The sequence below is a fragment of the Setaria viridis genome, chromosome 6 (assembly GCF_005286985.2).
Source record: "Setaria viridis chromosome 6, Setaria_viridis_v4.0, whole genome shotgun sequence".
NCBI lineage: Eukaryota > Viridiplantae > Streptophyta > Magnoliopsida > Poales > Poaceae > Setaria > Setaria viridis.
The window spans coordinates 24,931,072-24,952,577 of record NC_048268.2 but is presented as its reverse complement, the minus strand read 5'-3'; the positions used below and the strand labels follow the sequence as shown (position 1 = coordinate 24,952,577).

Genomic DNA, 21,506 nt, shown 5'->3' with positions numbered 1-21,506 from the left:
GTAGTGCCCTAGTTAGACACTGTTAGGACTATACCCAATACGTGTCGGCGTTAACAATTGCTAGTAGAATTAGGTACTAAATTATACAGGAGATCAACAAAAGCTGATTAGAATAATAACATATTCTAATCGGTGAAAAAGTCACTACCGGGGAAAGTGGCTCTAGTACCGGTTGGGAACCTCCCTCTAGTACCGGTTGTGCATCCTGTACTAGCAATTCGGTACAAGAGGGGATCCCTTTAGACCCGGTTAAAATAACTGGTACTGAAGGGTGTTAAAAAATTAAAAGAAAATTGAAATCACCAACCGCACCCCCCACGCCTCCCTCTCCCCCCCCCCCCGCCGGTGGACCACGCCGCCCCTCCACCCACCCCTCTGCCTCTGCCCGCCCCATCGTCGCCACCCTCCACCCGCTCGCCGACCCGCCGCTCCGCCTCCGCCTCTGTCCTGCCACTCCACCTCCGCCCGGCACCTCCACCTCGGCCCCGTCCCACCGCTCCGCCCTGCCATGCCGCTCTGCCCCACCCCATCCCGCCGACCACCGTTGCGGCTCCGCATCCGGCCCGCCGTGACCCGCCACACCACCTGTCGTTGCTACTGCCACCTCACCTCACCCCACGTGTGGGAGGAGGAGGAGGGATGAGGAAGGGATAACTACTCAGAGGAGGAGGAGGGAGGACAGAGGCAACGCGTGGGGGGGGGGAGGGGTCCGCATGGGAGATTTTAGTTTCGGGTGGGGTTCCCACCCGGTACTAAAAATCCCCCATTAGTACCGGGAGGATCCTTCACCCGGTAACAAAGCCTTTAGTATCGGGTGGAGACTCCACCTGGTACTAAAGGGTCTCTGGGGGATCCCAAATTTGGATCCGGTACTAATACTAACATTAGTACTGGGCAAAAAAGTGACCGGTACTAAGCCTCAGGACGAGAGGTTATTTTTCTAGTAGTGAGTGTAACAGCATGTTTAGCAAGTTATTCGTGGCTATTCTAGCACTGGCAACAATAATGTACCCTCATTTGTATCAGGGTCGTGATAGGGGTTCCAGCACCGGCACGAATGAGGGTCGCTGTAGTAGTGCTGCCCTCAAAATATTATTGCGTCGGTTAGAATACTGTCGGGCCATCTCATATTTTTCAGATGTGAGAAGTATTGTATTATTAGGTTTGAAGTATTTTTGAATCAAAGGATTTTCTTTCATGAATAATATTAACCATATGTTAGGGTGCCCTTGTCTACACCAAATGGCAGGTGAATGTCAGAAGCATGTGAACGTTAGTTAGTTCCACTGGTAGAAAACTCGATATTAGTCTTGGTTGATAGGCCTCAAATCTCTCTAAAAAGCATCCAGGATAAAATTTATGAGACGGGGCAGATCTTTGGTCCTGGGTCGTTCAACCGGGACTAAAGGGGCGGTCATGCCAGGTGCGGCACGAGCCCCTTTAGTACCGGTTTGTTTTTCCAACCGGGATTAAAGGGCATACGCGCCTTTGTAGGCGCATGCACGTACGACTTAAAACTTTTTTATAATAAAATCAATCTAGTATTTATACAAATCAAACTAGTATTTGTACAATTACTATATATACAATTCTTAGTATATTCCTATACAAATCAAACTAGTATTTACACAATTACTATTTATACCAAAATCTGTCTAGGTCATTCCTAGGATCCTCCCGTCTAGGTGTTGCTCAGTGTGTCTAATGCTCGTCCGTTGTAATGATATTCTCCTTATGGATTTATCACCTTGTCCACTAGGAATCCTACAAGACCTTCACATATTGCCCCTATTCTATAGTTTTGTTTGTCCAGGAAGTTGTATACCACCTCCAACATTTTCTCTAGCTACTTCCGTATCTGCTTTTGGTTAACTAGGGATGGATCCATGAAGCCAACATGGAAGTGCGCTTCTATGCGGCACATCTGAATTAGCATCCTACATAAAATGGAAGACGAAGTTAGTAGGGTGACGCACGCAAAAGAAATAATGATATGAGACAAAAATTACGTATAGATAAACATACACTTACATAACCTAGGCGCTGATGAGAGAGACATCAAGGGCATCCTGATGGTACACTTCATATATATCCTTGAATTCCATCACAAGACTTTCTCGCCTTCGCCGAAAAAAAATATCAGTTTTTCCCTGAGACCGAACATTTTCCTCTCATTGGCAGACTGCTTCATGTACCATTCATGGTATTCATATAGCTATGTGGATAGCTTCTGTACCAGCTCAGGCCTTACTAGAGGCTTGCCTAGCTCAAAGGTCCATTTCGGTACAAATGGCTCTAGAGCTAGCATATCAACTTGCCCTAGACATTCAGCAAGGCACATACCTGTTTCTTGCATGAATCTCATGATATATGTGTTTGTTGATCCAAGAGCATTGCTACTATCTTTTTAGCGTCTTTTTCTGGTAGATCCTCGAGGTGGGGGACAGTACCACTTGAAGATGACTTTCCTTTCCTTTTTTAACTCTCATCAGCCTTGACTAACGCCCGGTCGTAGTTTGATAGTTGTGGAATCATCTTCTTGGCTCCTTTTGACATCTTAATAAAAAATTATAATTTTCTTGGATCTACTGGCGGTGGCTCCATCTGCTTTCCTTTTCTTTCTTTGGTTCTTTTTACAGAACCACTCCCTGCATTCTTCTTTGAGTGCCTTCCATCTTTCCGCATCGGTCATATCGGTTGTTGGCTTCTCAGTGGGCTTAGGCTTCTCTGCTTTCTTCTTTTGCTGACTTGGCTTGGAAGGCGGTGGTCGCGACTTCTTCAGTGGTGCTGCAGGTTCCTTACTCGATGCGGGTCTTAGTCCCGGCGATGGTGGGCAGGGAGGGGTGTTGTTGTCGTCATCGTTCGCACCACCAGGATGTGCTGGAGATGGAGACTGTGATCGAGCAAGAAGCGACGGTCCCGGTGGTGACGACAGTCCTGGAGCTGGAAATGCTAGAGATGATAGTCCCAAGGGCCAATGTGAGCTCATCATTCTCTCTATCCACCTTGAACCTCCCAGATTTAGCATTTTCAATGTTCCTAATAAGCCTTCCGGCCTTCTGACGTATTGTTTTATTGAAGACCAATGTCGCATCCTGTTGGCTCAGATTGCCTTCATGAGCATAATACCAATTTTTCAATCGATCAGGCCAGTCAGGAGTTGCTGGTACGATACCCCGATCGATCAGGTCTTGTTCCATCTTGCGCCATCTGGGAATTGCAGTGCTGTAACCACGTCGCCCTAGATGATGATGGTACTCCTTGCTAGCATTGGCAACATTGATGCGAACCTTACTCGCACCACCTTCACTCGTCTTGTATTTGACAAATGACTCCCAGTGGTCCCTTAACTTTGGCCACTCATCGAAACCCGGAGTTCGACCCTTCTTGATGAAGTTGACATCCAACATCTTCTTGAATGTCTGGAATTCGGTGACCATCTTCTTCAGCATCCACGCTTTCACATCTTTTTCAACATATCCTTTGGGAAATGTGAAGTGTTTCTTGATATTTGCCCACAGCATATCCTTTTGTGTATCCGGGGGCGTGTATAGATCATTTCTATTGCCCTTTCATTCCCTAATGCTGATGGGCACATTGCCCGGTTTGACTCACGTACTTTCTTGCCACATGTTCGGGAGCAACTGATGTGCCCTCTTCTGTGACTTCCGTGATGTGATGCCTTCCCTGCATTATCTTTGTAAGACCTCGGGGCTTATTTCGGTTCGTTGATCTAGAGGGCTAATGGTTCAAGATCCATTAATTAGTACATAGTAATAATGAATATGAAATTATAGATGGGGTAAAACAATGGAAATGATATATACCTCACTGGAACCTTCCGTCACGGCAAGGTTTTGCTCGGGCTCTTCATTGCCATCACCGGATATGTTGAGGAACATGTCCGCCTGGCTGCTCTCTTCGTTGGTGTACGTTACGGGCAGGTTGGAGCCACTACCACTAGCAATAATCTGCTCCATTAAATACCTTGCATGCTCCTCATCTGCCATCACTAACAACCATGAAATCATAGATATATGTACGTTAAGGTATATATATACAACACCTCTAACAAATGTCTTGAATGAAATTTACATGAAAACTTACAAGAAATTTCCATGAATGTTTTGAATGAATCTTACATGGATGTCTTGAATGAAACCTACGTGTATCACGTTTTCTCTACCTCCTTGTTAGCTTGGTCAGCCTCTTTCATTATTTGTGGCAATACTCATGGATTTTATGGGGAAGAAAACAGATCACTACAGACAAGCTAACAGGTTCCGGGTATTCTTGTGCGTGCTGTCACTACTCACTTGATGGTGGTCCATGTACCCGTCTCTCTTCTTGATGTTTTCATGGTACGGTGTTGGTATATTATTTATAGTGATTCTGGAACCTCTAAAGTGGCTAAATTATTGTTTGTGGTAACTAGATGCTCAAGGTATGGTAATGGTAACTAAGTGTTCATGGTACAGTAAAATCCAATGTTTTTAATGCGGTTACCCAAACCTTGACCCCTTTCTTTGTCTTACATTTGGTTCTAGTAATTCAATGTGTTTAGTCCTCAACTGGTGCATTCGGACTCTTCCACATGCGGATGTGCTTATTGTAACTAATATTTTTATGGTATATGGTAAACTATGCTATTAACTTGTAGTCACTTGGGATGCTTTAAAATGGCAACAACAGCACCTTGTAGAGCTTGCATCACTCGTAAGAAACCCACATTAGCGACGGCTCTAAACCTCATTACTGATGGTAGATTTTTGCGTTACTAAATTATATCATAACTAATGCTACAAAATTAGTGATGCATTTTAATTACCCTTCACCAATAACTCTCACAGTGACATGTTTTTTTAAAACACGTCACCAATGATTTGCCATTGAGATAACGCATTTAACATGTCACCAATGACAAGTCATTCATAGCGTGTGTTGCTAAAAACACGTCACTATTGAGGATCAGTGGGATGAGATTTAAACCAAAACACGTCACTACCAAGGGTTATTAGTGACGGGATTTAAACCTAAACACGTCGCTATTGAGGATCATTGGTGACGGCATTTAAATCAAAATTTGTCGCTATTGAGGGTGTTTCGGGATGATCTAAAGTGGCTAAATTTTAGTGTTAACTAGGTGCTCCCGGCATGGTAACTAAGTGTTCATGGAACAGTAAATTCAAATGTTTTTCATGTGGCTACCTAAACATTGCCCCCTGTCTTTTTCTAGTAATTCAATGTACCTGGTCCTCAACCGGTGCTTTTGGACTCCTGCGACATGTTATGCTCTTATTTTAGCTAACATATAATGGTATACGGTATATGGTAAACTATATTATTTATAGTCCTTTGGGATGCTCTAAAATATGGCAACAACAGCACCTTGTAGAGTTTGTCTGTGAATCAATGTCAGTTAGTTCCAAGACATATTATGTAGGTTCTTCAGCAAAGTCAGCAGAGAGAATAATACTTCAGATATCAGGGCAGAGAGAATAATACTTCAGATAAAGTTAGTGCAAGCGGCTAGAGGAATACAACTTTATGGAGCCAGGTCAGCAGCAGCAGCAGCATTGAGTGTTATTCCTTGAACAATAGAATGATATCAGGGCTAATATCCACGGCAAGGTAGGCAGGCCGTGTATCACGTTTCATCTACCTCCTTGCTAGCTTGGTCTGCACCTCTATGACATCTTCTCTTGGGGTATCCACGACAAGGTAGGCAGATCGTGTATCACGTTTCGTCTACCTCCTTGCAAGATTGGTCTGCCTCCCTATGACATGTTTTTATATTTTTCTGCATCCTGTCCTCACTAGATGGTGTTCATGAAGACATGTCCACAGTGTTGGCTCAACAATTCATGGACCACGTGGATGGATGCAGTTTCAATCGTACAACTACTCTACTGTTTTCTATATTGTGCTCTACACGTACCAAAAATGTTCCGTTTCATTAGGACATTCTTTGATCAAGATTACTCTTTTTACAATTCACCGTCCTGTCTAGGATATCATGTCTAGGTGATAATCATGCTTCATACCATTCGATGGTCTCGATGGTCCATTATCTGCCACACTCACATGCAATTGTGCTTCATTAGTCTACGCTGCATTTCAGAGGTGAATATCATATCATGTCTTCCTCTGTCATGGCTAGCAATCTCCGTGTCCTGATCGATAGAGACTGCCTCCTCTTATTTTAATTTCAGGCCTGCTCTGGAGATTTTCACTGCATCTGTCTCTGTTCTTGTCGTTTTCATGGTACGGTGTAAGGTACAGAATTTATAGGGATTCAGGATGATCTAAAGTGGTTAAATGTTTGTGGTGACTAAGTGCTCACGGCATGGTAATTGTAACTAAGTGTTCAGTAAAATCCAACATTTTTCATGCGGTTACCCAAAACCTTGTCCGATAACTTTTTCTAGTAATTCAATGTGCCTGGTCCTAAACCGGTGCATTCGGACTCTTCCGTGTATGCTCTTATTTTAACTCAGATTTTGTAGTATATGGTAAACTATGGATTTTGTAGTGATTTGGGATGCTCGATAATGGCAAAGTGTTTGTTGTAACTAAGTGCTCATGGCATGGCTAACTCAATACCTCCACCTACTACATACCATGTGTCATGACTAGTACACTACTCATGAAGACATGTCCATAGTGATGGCTCAATAATTAATGGACCACGTGTCAATCGTACAGCTACCCTACTGTTTTCTATATTGTGCTCTACACGAACCAGAAGTGTTCCGTTTCATTAGGACATTGTTTTACTCTATTTACAATCTACTCATTTGATAGGTATTGTCTTAAGGGATTTGAATTATTTTTGAATCATAGTATTTTACTCATGAAATGGATGGTATTAACCTCTGTTAGGGTGCTCTTGTCTCGTTTAGTACCGGGTGAAATAGCCGGTACTAAAGGGTACATATTAGCATCGGTTAGTGTTAACAGCTGGTACGCTGGTTGGTGCTCGTTATTAATGACACCCTTTATCCCTATTTATCTTAAATAATAACATTAATTTAATACCTAGACTATTGATCATACCTAATAATTGGGCTGTTTTCACAAATGTATTGTATTTTGGAGGATATTCTATTTTTTTGGAAATTAGACTATAATGGACTATAATTGGACAAAGCCCTCAATAAGCGTCGACTCAGAGAAAGATGAAGGCCAATGGGCCCAGAGAGGGCCTGGGCCAATCAACCTATAGAGCCCAGGCTGATCGGCCTAGGGTCCTCAGGAGCCCAATGGTGCTCATTCTTGGCGAGCAATCCTCCATGATGCCTTAGGGCCTAAGTCTCAAAAGATATGGCAAGATGATTTTGGAATCAAAGTGAATCAAGCGACGATTTGGAAGGTTATCAAGAGGCATTCTTATCCCGAAGCTATTGATATATAAGGTCCACATGCAAGTGAAAAGAAACCTTCAGAACACCTGAGATTACTCGGAAACGAAGGGGACGTGAGGAGCCATAAGGAAGAGCCTGTCCAATCGGCCTGGACCGCCTAGGCCAACATGTCAGTTAGTTCCGAGGCATAGTATGTAGGTGCTTCCCCAACGATACTTCGGAAAATTATTGAGGTGGCACAATATTTCTGGTCATATATACTGTAGATCAGCAGATGCCAATGTTATATCAGAGCATGTGGGCTGACCAAATAGCTTCGTACCATATTGAGTCTGCAGCTTGTCTGGTTGCGCGAATTATTGATGAGGCAACCCCATCGCCCCTGTCTTCGATCTCGATGGTCGATTATTGCAATCACTGTCCTGTATAAATATCTGCCACACTCACATGCAATTGTGCTTCATTAGCCTACGCTTCATTTCAGAGGTGAATATCATGTACGTCATCCTCTGTCATCGCTAGCCATCTCCGTGTCCTGCCCAGTTAATAATCCATCATGCTACACGACAGCACGAACGACATGAGGACTAGGACTAGCATAGTGCTGTACAGTTTCGAGACTGTCATGATCGATAGTGACTGCCTCTTATTTTAACTTCAGGCCTGCTCTGGAGATTTTCACCGCGAGGTAAAATAAATTTGCACACCACCCTTCTGGAGCAGTAGTATGTATTCCATGATTGTTGATAGGAGTTGCATGGCAATGAGGATTGCCATGTTACATATGTCATTATTTATGCATGGTCCCTTTTCCTTATATCCATCAGTCCCTCCCTGGCATTCATATGTACTCATCCAAAGATGACCTGTATACTAGTCCAAGCATATTAATCATGCGTGTCCATATCCTAAAAATGTGTTGCACGTTTCTATAGTATGGAGAAATACTTGTAAGAGATGACAAGAGGAAATAATCAATAATGGATTAGACATACAAGTGTACCATGTATCTTTTTGAATGGCTCGCGTGACATTGAAGTAGGTAGTCATATGGAAATATAGAAGAGTCTGGAAATAGTATGACCCCTGTACAAATGCATTCATCCTCCCACATTCCTAATATCATATCTTGTCTGTTGACTCTCAGCTAGTCATCTTTAACATTTCTTAAATTTTGTTGGAATTCAAAATATATATTTGCAAGATTGTTTTGCCCCCTGCAAAGTAAGGATTTTAGTCTCGGTTTCACGGTACCGATTGCAACATCTGATACTGAAGGTACTAAAGGTGCATTCTCCGTTGCTGGAGGGAAGATTGAGGATTTGGTGGCAGAAGGAACAGGCTGAGCCATCATCGTCGACTGAGGATCTTGTTGGTGCAGTGGCATGCGTGGAGATGGAATTTTCTGCACAGGTTATGTATCTGCTTGTTCATTGAACGGCAATAAAATATCTGAAGAAAACCCCATCGAGGCGCATTAGTACATACGACTACAACTTAGGAACCACCTACTATTTGTTGGTTGTCCCAAATATCTGGTCGTTGATGGCCTGAATGCCAGTTAGTTCCGAGGCGCAGTACGTATGTTTTTCCACAGCGATACTCCAGCGAACTGAGTAACCATATATATGCTGCGGAGAAAAAATTATTGACGTGGGCTTAATAATACTGCAGCCATATATAAAAATTGTTGATGAGGCAACCCCATCGCTCCAGTCTTCTTGATGGTTGATTGCAACAGCGTCCTGCATAATTATCAGCCACAATCACATGCAATGCTTCACCTATGTATCCTGTCTAGGTGATAATCCAATATGCTGCACGACTGCACGAAGTAAATTCTTGAAGCAGCTTCAACTATGTCAACGAAGGACATGCAATTTCTAGACTATCATAGAGATATATGTAACAAATCACAACTAGAGAACTAGCTTTCCATCCCCAAATTCATAGAGAACAAGCTTTGCTAACATCAGTACTGAATCGCCCCTGGAGAAGTACTCGTCGGCAACACCATCCGGCAGCCGGTACTAATATACTACTACTAGAGAAGAGACTATCACAGTCGTCCTATCACTGTCGGTTTTCATCGAAACCAGCGGATTTTTAACCGCCGGATTTTTATATGATCCGATGGTGAAAATTGAAACCAGCAGTGATAATAAAACATCACCACCGGTTCAAATTAAATTATGAGCCGGCACCGAATGGTACTACGGACCAGCGGTGATAATAAAGCTGGGGTCTCGAATCCGAAATATTTACTTAATCCAGTTGAATGCACTGCGCCCTCCGGCCCCTCTACCTTCCATCCCACCAGCCCGGCCCCACCCCACATGCGCTCTCTCCCCACATGCCCCCCTCTCCCCCCCGCTCTCTCCCTCTAGATCTCTACCTTCCGCCATATCCTTCCATCTCCACCTCCCAAAATCTCTCCCTTCCTCCCGGATCTTGCCCTCCTCCTGCCCCGCCCCTCCCCCTCCACTCGCCCCTCATTCGCGGCTGCAAAGAGCAGCAGTAGGGCAAGGAGCAGCGATGACCGATGTGGGGGTGAGGAACGGTGGCCGGTGAGATGGGGCGTCGCGGCCGGTAAGATGGCGAGGTGCGGCTGTGGTGTGGGGTGAGGCGCGGTGGGCCGAGGAGCAACAGCGGCGTTGTAGGACGAGGTGCGTGGCCTCACCTCCCTCCTCCTCTCTCTCTCTAGGCTAGGGTGGTTGGTGGTGCGAGGGCCCCGGTGGATGCATCGGGAGGGTGGCCGGCCAGACGAGGGGGGCCAGGCATGAGGGCATCGGCAGGGGGTCGCGATGGAGGCGAGGCGGTAGGGACGAGGGCCGGAACCATGCTCGGCCGGCAAAGAGGAAGGGCGACCGGCGGGGATGATGGGAGGCGCAGCCGGCCGGGTTGCGGGGTACGCTGGGTGGGGTCCCATTTTTTTTAATGGCCATCACCGCCAGTTCCAGCTCCATTGGTGAAGGGGATGCCCATCACTGCCGACCCTTCACTAACGATGCCCAAAATAGATAGTGATGATTGTTGGTATATTTAATGGTCAGGAATAATTCCGTAAGCACATGGATATACCGTTGTAGCATTTCACCTAGGATTATTCCAGGGTATCGTATTTCCCAAAGGAAGGCGGGTAGGTCAAAATAGTTTACTATGCATATGAGTATATCATAGGATGAGTAGATATATTACACAAGACAGGATTAAGGATAATGATAAGATGGGTAGTGTTACACACACAGAAGAATCATCTCAAGATAACTAAGCTACGGAGAATGGACTAGGAGTTAGCTCTAGGTTCATATATACATGCTATATACTGCACAGATCATATCAGCGTAAACATAGACACACAGTGTATATGACCTAGTTCTATGCACCAAGGTACTATAGGGAGACAATACCCTACCGGTCTGCCGGTGTAGTTACTGCTAATTTATGAACTTCTATGGCGTACTTGAATGTGGGGGGATTACGAAGGACGGACAGGGCTGTCACTAGCTGCCGCCTACTCTTAGAAACCCGTGGGGAAAACCCATATCCAACGATGCTAAACAACCCAACCATCACTCTTGCATTTTTAACAACACTCTAGCTGTCCCGAGCTATTCTGACTAGGGTTGGAGCCACCAAAAACATGGCTATTGAACCAATGCCATGGTATAGATCGACTAGCCTATACATGGTATGTATACACAACAAGTATATATTGTAGCAAGGTCTAAAGGCACACATGAGAGCATATAAGCCTATACTACGGCAGCAAGGGTATATGACTAGCATACGAGCATATAAGCCGAGCATATCAATAGAGCAAGGCTATTAGACTAACTCATGCATATAAGAACTAAGCATAAAGTCAATCTGGGAAATAACGATACAAGAGACATATGCTTAACTCCAAGTGGACTTGGAACCTTGAGCAGAGCTACTCTAGGCTAACTCCATAAACATGGAAATTAAAGAGGGAGAGAGTGATTAAACTTGTGGTGTGTGTTGGATTGGAGAGCACACCCCTCTATGTATAGGTCCATACAGGTGGTTTACAGGAGGAATATTTGGGGGAATCTCCTCTAACCGATGTAGGGACACCATTAACCACCGCCATGCACCAGCTGGGGATGAGGGGAGCTAGAGATGATTCAGCCGAACCCCTCCTGGCCCCACTCACAACCTTCTTCTTGGTAGACATCCAGGTGGGTCCTAATCATGGTTGTGGGTGCTACCCGCCTTGGTAAGACAGTTTGATGCGGTTTGTGGGCCCATGGATCCGTGTGCTGCCCCTGTGGCTATCTCTCATTGGTCGGAGTTTTGTTTCTTCACCATGGGAGTGTGTTTTCTCCTTCTTTTTGTATTATTTCACCCACACCCAAATAATCTCCAAGGACATGTGGGACTACATTGTTCAAAACCAAATATGTGTGTAAGAAATGCCAATTCTCCATTATTCTTGAGAATATTGACCGTCTTGGTACTTAACGACCATCAACAATGATGTTTCTGGATCCGACAGTGATAGGGCTTTCTATAGTAGAGTACAACACATTACTTTTAAATTGGTTCATTTTATTCAAATAGTTAATACTACTTTATGTAATGTAATGCAGATGAACCGGCAATGCATATACGATACGGAATGACGCTTCAAGTAGTTTATTGGTGGCCTACATGATTCTTTTGATGTGACCGAGGCCAACATGTGGTCGGGTGTCTTGTCTATGCATAGTCTGCACAGCAAGGTACGCATGGTGTGTATCATGTTTGGTCTACCTCCTTGGTAGCTTGGTCTACATCTATGACATATTTTTAGCAAGCGGTCTCTTTCAATTCTTTCTGGCAATATTCACGGTAGAGAAAGGATCTTCTATCTCAGTCGTTTTTGGACTCGGGACTAAAGGAGTTGTTAGTTCCGCGTCCAAAAACCAACTGTAATGGGGGCTCTTCAGTCCCGGTTAGTAATATCAACCCGTACTAAAGAGCCCCCTTTAGTTCCGGTTCTAACGGCTAGAAATGGCCAGAAACACTTATTTAACCAACAACAGATATGGGATCAACCAAAGTCTACATTGGACCACATATACAAATTCTTGGAGTAACAGAATTACAAGCATTACATACTACTGCCCAACAACTTTAAGTAAGTGTGGGTACGGTCTATTTTCGATTTCCTTTCCTAACCTAATTAACCATAGGTAGTTCTAATATGAATACACAGTTTCCACTAGGTTCTCCTTATAATTATCATTTATACAAGCAAGGTTATTGTCTTCGAATCATTGAGGAAATCAAAGGAAGATTACAAGGTGTTGACACAAAATCCTGGCGGTGGTGGACCCTGCATCAGCACATGAGAACCTGGGAGATCTGCTTAATTCCAGTGCAGAATCCAAATCGGCACGTGTGGTGTGCGCGGGCATGCCAGTCAGTTTGACCATTCAACTGACAAGGAGATGATAGTCGTTGTGAAGTCCGAGGAAACTGGCCGATTAGGCCGATATAATCCTAGCACAGTAGCGATAATGGTGCAACAAAATAAATCATGACAAATATATCGGCTGTGAAGCCGATTCCAGTACCTTGATGAATGTGAGTGATTCATCGTCATCCAGCCGATTTAATATAATTTACAATAGCTATCAGTTAGACGGTCGATTGAAAACAGGATGTTGTTGAGTTGTTGCCCCGCCATAGCTAGAGCCACAAGCCGATGAGATCTAAACTAACGTCACCACCAATATCTCTAGGTGAAACCACAACAATGTGCCCGGTAGTTGCAGTCTAGAAATATTTAGCAGGATGTTAATCTAAACCCTGCTAGCTGATGGATCCAATCACAACGGAACTTACTCCCAACAACACTCGAAGGATAGCTAAGATCAAGATGCAACATGCTATTAAATGATCTATTGTCTATGATGAACCGATCTAAAGCTAACTAAAGCAAATTGAACGGCAAGATGAAAGAACAGATACATATCAGCCGATGCAAGCTTAATCAAGGCGGGATAACTGGTGAATACCGTAGATCGAGACAGAAGCGATGTGCCATAAGTCAAAGATCCAAGATACTCGGTAACTGGTAGAAGAAACTAGACGAAACCACAGCGATGCGCCCAGTGGTTAAAGCCTAGAACACCTGGTGACGGAACTTGCAGCTCACCGAAGATCGAAGTCGATGCAGCCCAGCTTGCTAGAAGGAACTCGTCGAGAAGCTACATTACTCCTACTCCTAATGCAATGGCGTGAAGCCGAAAAGGTAAAAGATAAATATGTTGTATATTGATCGTGTGATGATAATTACAATGGCCACGACCCCTTATATTTATAGGGCGGATGGCCTCTGACGCACCACGTACAAGGCAAGTCATGTACACAATTTTTTCTAATCAAAATACTATCTCTAAATAATCCAACTCTATCTCTAATCAAGCTTATCCTAACCAACTCTATCTCCAGAATATTTTATTCAATTCTTGCCGTGTGCGTTGATTTCCTTTTCTTGCTTTTCTTTCTTCAGCCTTATTTAGGAGATTTCATTATTTTTTTGCATCATCGGCCGATACCTTCCTTTCAGAGCACATTTCTAAATTTTGGTGTTAACATAGGCCCCCCAGTTTTGAAGTATGAAGGCTTCATGTTCCAAAACTAATTATAGAAGTCCGATGATTCGGTGTCAACACAGGCCCCCAGTTTCGTAGTATGAAGGCTTCATGTTCCGAAACTGATCATAGAAGTCCGATGATTCGGTATCTTTAGAGCCAATGACGTCTGGTTGCAATATTCAAAGCACCATCGACTACTCTTGAAATATAAAGAACTCCATGACTCCTCTTGAAATATAAAGAACTCCATCAGCTTGATGTCTTGATCCCACTCTGAGCCGATGAATCCGCTGGCAATGGAAACAAAAGATCAAGTATGTTGACACCAAAACTTGATGCAGTAACCAGCAAGCTTTTGTTGTCAACACAGGCCCCCCAGTTTCGGAGTATGAATATTTTCATGCTTCGAAATTAATATCCGATATATTCTATAAGCAACCGATACTATTCTGCTTGAACCAATCAGCCCATGCAATCTTTGCTTGAACGATGCAATTTTTTTATTAACCAAGCAATCAGCCCGATGTTTTTTTTACCAAGCAGTCAATCGGCCGACGCTTGCTCAAATATCTAGCAGTCAATACTAAAGACTTCAACCGATACTCTCTCCCATACGCAATCCATCGATCGATGCTTTCCCAGTTGGCTTCTCAGTCTGACCAATTGGCTTTTGTCAATTGTTTAAGCAGCCAATACTTTTTCCCATACATAGCTCATCAACAGATGCTTGCTCAATCGGCTTCTCTACCAGCCGATGCTTTTGTCTATTGGCTTCTTTGCCATAAATCGGCCGATTCTATTTTGCCATAAATCAGCCGAAACTACTTTGCAACAAATCAGCAGATGCTACTTGGCCATAAATTAGCCGATACTTAATTTTTATTTCAATCAGTCAATGCAATTTTAACTCCATTGGACTTGCCATCAGCCAGTAGTACTATCAGCTGAAACAAAAACCCCATTGGCTGAAATACAAATCCATCGGCTACTGCTTGCCGATACTTGCTTTCTTTTAAAAAAAATATTGTAACTGTTGCTCTCATTTTCCATCAGCTGATGCAATTTTCAATCGGCGGATCCCTGATCCCTTTTTATTTTTCCAATCAGCTGATACGACTGTCAATCGGCCGATGCAATTTTCAATATGCCGATGCATTTTTTTATTTCAGCCAATGCACGAATACGCCCCCTAATTGCAACATGGGTCTCTATATATGCCTCATAAAAAAGCAATTCTTCCCGGATAGAGTAGCCAATCATTTTGCAGGAAGCTTCATCTCTAATCGTCATTGGCATTTATGAAGATGATCCCACCGGAACATGCGTATACACGCAGACTTGACTTGGCCTTATCTCCAATCGCTACATCGGCTGCTTTTGCTGAAATATTATATTGAATTAATTCTAACAAGCCGATGAACACTCATTTGGCCGATGATGCCGAAGATGCTTTTTTATATGAATAAAAATATGAACCTTATAACCGTGTCCCACTGGGCGTGCCAAAATGTGTTGACGCAAAATCCTGATGGTGGTGGATCCTTCGTCACCACATGAGGACCTGGAAGATCTACTTAACTCCAGTGCAAAATCCAAATCGGCGCGCATGGTGTGCGCGGGCGTGCCAGCCAGTTTGACCATTCAACTGACAAGGTGAAAATAATCCTTTGAAGTCCGAGGCAACTGGCCGATCAGGCCGATATGATCCTTGACGAGCGTGAGTGATCCATCGGCCATCCAGGCGATTTAATATATTTTGCAATAACTATCGGCCAGGCGACCGATAGAAAACAGGATGCTATTCGGCTGCCGCTCCACCATAGCTAGAGCCACGAACCGATGAGATCTAAACTAAACTCTCTACCAATATCTCTAGATGAAACCACAGCGATGCGTCCAGTAGTTGCAGTCTAGAAATATTTAGCACGATGTTAATCTGAACCCCACCAACCCCACCAGCCGATGAATCCAATCATAACGAAACTTAATCCCAACAGCACTTGAAGGGGTAACCAAGATTAAGATGCAACAGGCTATTAAGCGATCTATCATCTATAATGAACGGATCTAAAGCTAATTAAAGCAAACTGAACGGCAAGATGATAGAACAGATAAATATCAGCCGATGCAGACTTAACCAAGGCAGGATAACTGGTGAATACCGTAGATCAAGACAGAAGCGATGCGTAAGTTAAAGATCCATGATATTCGATACCTTGTAGATGAAACTAGACGAAACCACAACGATGCGCCCGGTGGTTAAAGCCTAGAACACCTGGTGACGGAACTTTGCAGCTCGCCAGAGATCAAGGTCAATGCAGCACAGCTTGCTAGAAGGAACTCGTCAGGAAGCTACATTACTCCTACTCCTAATACAATGGCGTGAAGCCGAAAAGGTAAAAGATAAATATGTTGTATATTGATCGTGTGATGATAATTACAATGGCCACGACCCCTTATATTTATAGGGCGGATGGCCTCTGACGCACCACGTACAAGTCATGTACACAATCTTTTCTAATCAAAATACTATCTCTAACTAATCCAACTCTATCCCTAATTAAGCTTATCCTAACCAACTCTACCTCTAGAATATTTTATTCAATTCTTGCCGCGTGCGATTGATTTTCTTTTCTTGCTTTTTCTTTCTTGAGCCTTATTTAGGAGATTTCATTATTTTTTTGCATCAGCATATTTCTAAATTTTGGTGTTAACACAGACTCCCTAGTTTCGGAGTATGAAGACTTCGTAGAAGTCCGATGATTCGATGTCAACACCTCTCGTCATCTTAATTTAATTGGATCTCATGCAACTTAAATTCCCTTCTATCGGCTCCCTTCCTTTTGCTCATTCAGATGCATCTTCTATGTTCCATCGACTGCACAATAATAGAACCGTCGGCTACAACTTTCGACATTGATCGTACTGTCCTTTTTTAAGCCTGATATTTCTTGCCCCATATGTCACCGGCTATGAGAAAGCTGATTTGCTACCAATCACCGAACAGCCGATACATACTTCATGTTGATTAATGCAGGTCACCATGGTCATCAAGTCTCCACCATTGGCCTGGAACTTCGTCGAACAGACAGCTTCTGAGCAGACCATACGCGTGTACGTGATTTGTACTGCCGAATCCCAATGCACGTACGATACTTTCTAGCCGGGACAAATATTTGCAGATGGAGCACGAACAACCCAGCCGATGACAGCAAAGCACAGTTGCGGGAGCTGTAACAGTATCGGCTTTTTCTGATCAACAAGCAGCCGATACTATTTTGCTGGAACCAATCAGCCGACGTAATTTTTTTTATTTGCCAAGCAATCAGGCAATGCTATCCTTTTTTGGTCAACCTATTATTTTTTTATTTGCCAAGCAGTCAGCCAATACTATTTTGCCAAGCAATCGGCCGATAATATTTTAACAAGCGGTCAGCCGATGCTATTTTTATTTGCCAAGCAGCCGATACAATGTCTTATCGGCTATGTCCATGGATGTGTGCATCGGCTGATAGTTCCTACTTCCCATTGGCTCGGAGGCCGATATATATACTTATATAACATCATTCTATCGGCTGACACTATTTGCTTCCATCGGCTGACGCTGTTTGGTTAGCCGATGGACTTTTCATAAGATAATGGTAGTACTCCCAATCATTAACTCAATATTTAATGCCCTGCGTGTATATCATTTTATTGTTGCTTGATTATCAGCTTCTCACATCCTCTTTCATAACAGATCAGCAGTAAGAAACCATAATGTTGTATCGGTCGGTCTCCTCCGTAATTAATCTGTCATCAAATTCATCTGAATAGCATGTAGCCGATAGATACATCTCATCGGCTTTCAGTGGTGGCGTTATATTTAATCTGCTCCTGAGATAATATAATAATTCCAAATATAGCTTCTGAAAAATTCTCCACGAGACGCTTCTGATCTTCAATCATTAGAACTTGTCCGCCACTCTCGCGGCAATTAAATCAACAGAGCAAAATATATCCTCCACTTCCAACGTTGTCATTTCTATGCTTGATATAAACAATTCTCCTCGAGCGGAGTCACCGATCACTAGTAGAGAACTGACTTTCGATCAACCCCCTTTTATCCCGGTTTAAAAGTGGCCCGGGACAAAAGGGGGTGCGCCGGGGTGCGGGAATTTGGAGGGGAGCATTAGTCCCGGTTGGTAATTGCAACCGGGACTAAAGGCCCCCCTTTAGTCCCGGTTGCAACGGCTAGCGGGGGCCGTCGGTGGCGGGACCCTTTTATCCCGGTTGGAGGATCCAACCGGGATAAAAGGGACACCCTTTTATCCCGGTTGGAGGCACCAACCGGGATAAAAGGGTTAGTCCCGGTTGGTGCCTCCAACCGGGATAAAAGGGTGTCCCTTTTATCCCGGTTGGATCCTCCAACCGGGACTAACTTTCCAACCGGGACAAAAGGTGTTTCCTTTTGTCTCGGTTGGAGTTTTTAACCGGGATTAAAACTCATCCCCCACTATACCCCGAGACAGAGACTTTCTTCTTCCTCCAGCCCGAGCAGTCCAGCACATTGATAGAGAGCTGAGCTTCACCTACTCTCCGGTGGTGCCCAAGCAAGGGAGGTGCTGCCCGAACTTTTTTCCCTCATTTTCGTGGGAATTTGACTCAGCCAACAAGTGCTGCGAAGGTTTGCTACTTCATCCTCGTGTTATGCTTTGATTTATGCTTTGGAGATGGAAAGATTATTTGCTACAATGTGATGATGAAGTAGAAAAATGGAGAGGTATTTTGAGCTAGAATGTGAGGGAGATTGATGTGTCATATATAGTATGCATTATTTCAGTGGTTTAAAAATGATGCTACCTTGTCTAGACGGTTTATCTTATCAAATTCAATATGGTTTTTTAAATCCATATACTTGTTGAACTTGCATACCGTGTTCATTTCGGCGAGAATGTTCTCCGCCGAGCAGCAACGTATGTCAAGAAGGAGGTTCGATTCTACGAGAAAGAGTGGATACGGACATCGTGACCGTGTCCCCTTTTCCGTAGCATCTAACCTCTTTCATGACGAAGTGCGGTGCCGCCTAGCTGAGGACATCCTCGCGAAATGAACACGGTCTTCAAGTTCAACAACTTCTAAAGTGGTAAGGAAAGAATTTTTGTACATAGATGACTTCTGCTACTTGTTGAACTTGCATACCGTGTTCATCTCGCCGAGGATGTTCTCCGCCGAGCAGCAACGTATGTCAAGAAGGAGGTTCGATTCTACGAGAAAGAGTGGATACGGACATTGTGACCGTGTCCCCTTTTCCGTAGCATCTAACCTCTTTAATGACGAAGTGCGGTGCCGCCCAGTTGAGGACATCCTCACGAGATGATCACGGTCTTCAAGTTGAACAACTTATGCAGTGTTTGGGACTTTAATTTAAATATGTGTATTTGGATCTTCATGTTGTTGTATTGTACCATGTTGTTTGGATCTTTAATCGATTTTCACGCGTAATCCATTGTCAAGTGTAATCCATTTTCGTGCGTAATACGATGCAGATGGACCGGCATTGGATGTATAATGCAGACAGGCGGAGCAAGGTGTTTATTGATGGCTTGCATTATTTTCTCGAAGTGGCAAAAGCGAACAAGCCAGAGAATGGGTTCGTATGTTGTCCATGCTTCCAATGCAATAACAGGAAGGAGTATTCAAAGAATTCCTGGGGGACTATTCACAGCCACTTGTTTAAATACGGTTTCATGCCTAACTATTTGGTTTGGACCAAGCACGGTGAACTAGGGGTTGTAATGGAAGATGGCGAGGAGGAGGAGGAAGATGACACCATTCCGGACTGGGTTGCAGGCCAAGCTTTTGCAGGTACTACAATGGGCGAGGCTGATGAAGATGAGTTTGCAGAAAATGACCCTACTGATGACCTTGGTCAGGTGATACGAGATGCATACAGAGATTGCGAAACTGAGAAGGAAGCAGCAAAGTTGCAGCGCATGATAGATGATCACCAAAAATTGTTGTACCCAGGTTGCCAGCAGGGCCATAAAAAACTAGGTACGACACTAGAATTTGTGCAATGGAAGGCAAAAAATGGTGTGTCCGATAAGGCATTTCAGGGGATGTTGAGAATTGTCAAGAAGATTCTCCCCGAGAATAATGAATTACCGTCCACAACATATGAAGCTAAACAGATTATTTGCCCTCTCGGATTGGATGTTCAGAAGATACACGCATGCCCTAATGACTGTATCCTCTATCGTGGTGATGAATACGAGGAATTGGATGCTTGTCCCGTCTGCGAAGCCCTGCGGTATAAGATCAGGCGAGATGATCCTGGTGATGTCGAGGGGCAGTCTCCCAAGAAGAGAGTTCCCGTGAAGGTGATGTGGTATTTCCCTATAATACCACGCTTGAAGCGCTTGTTCAGGAACAAGGCGAATGCTAAGTTGATGCGATGGCACAAAGAAGACCGTAAGGAAGATGAGATGCTGAGACACCCCGCAGATGGGGCACAGTGGAGATCAATTGATAGAACATTCCCAGACTTTGAAAGTGAAGCAAGGAACATAAGGTTTGGTTTAAGCACTGATGGATTCAATCCATTCGGTGAGTTGAGTAGTGGTCATAGTACTTGGCCTGTGACCCTTTGTATGTTCAACCTTCCTCCTTGGCTGTGCATGAAGCGGAAGTTCATTATGATGCCGGCGCTTATCCAAGGCCCAAAACAACCCGGCAACGACATTGACGTGTACCTAAGGCCGTTGGTTGATGACCTTTTACAGCTCTGGAAGGAAGAAGGTGTACGTGTGTGGGATGAGGATAGACAAGAGATCTTTAATCTACGAGCACTGTTGTTCGTAACCATCAACGATTGGCCTGCATTGAGTAACCTTTCAGGATAGACAAATAAGGGATATCGGGCATGCACCCACTGTTTAGATGACACAGATAGCATGTACTTGAAGCACTGTAAGAAGGTCGTCTATATGGGTCATCGTCGATTTCTCCCTGCTCACCACCAGCTGAGAAAGAGCGGGATGCATTTCAAAGGGACGCCAGACCATCGTAAAAAACCTGCACACCGTAATGGAAAGCGTGTGTTCGAGATGATGAAGGATGTACATGTAGTCTTTGGAAAGGGACTTGGTAGCCAACCTATTCCGAACGATGATAACGGACATGCACCCATGTGGAAGAAAAAGTCAATATTTTGGGAGCTACCTTATTGGGAAATCCTAGAGGTTCGCAACACAATAGACGTGATGCACCTGACGAAGAATCTTTGCGTGAACGTGCTAGGCTTCATGGGTGTTTATGGAACCTCAAAAGATACATTGGAAGCAAGACAGGACCTGAAAGCCATGGGGCAACGAGATGACCTACATCCGGAAAAGAGAGATAATGGACAGCACTACTTACGTCCTGCCAGTTACACTCTCAGCAAGGAGGAGAAGGATAGCATGTTTGAATGCTTGAATAGTATGAAGGTCCCGTCTGGGTACTCCTCGAATATAAAGGGAATAATAAATATGAAACAAAAGAAGTTTACAAA

At 44.0% G+C, this 21,506-nt stretch overlaps 1 long non-coding RNA gene across 1 annotated transcript; it reads left to right on the top strand.

Annotated features, from left to right (window-relative positions):
* The first annotated feature begins 6,615 nt into the window (after positions 1–6,615).
* Positions 6,616–9,069, top strand: LOC140223149 (uncharacterized). The gene is made up of 2 exons (XR_011898590.1): positions 6,616–8,052; positions 8,643–9,069. It is a non-coding gene; the product is annotated as an uncharacterized lncRNA (long non-coding RNA).
* Positions 9,070–21,506: the final 12,437 nt, after the last annotated feature.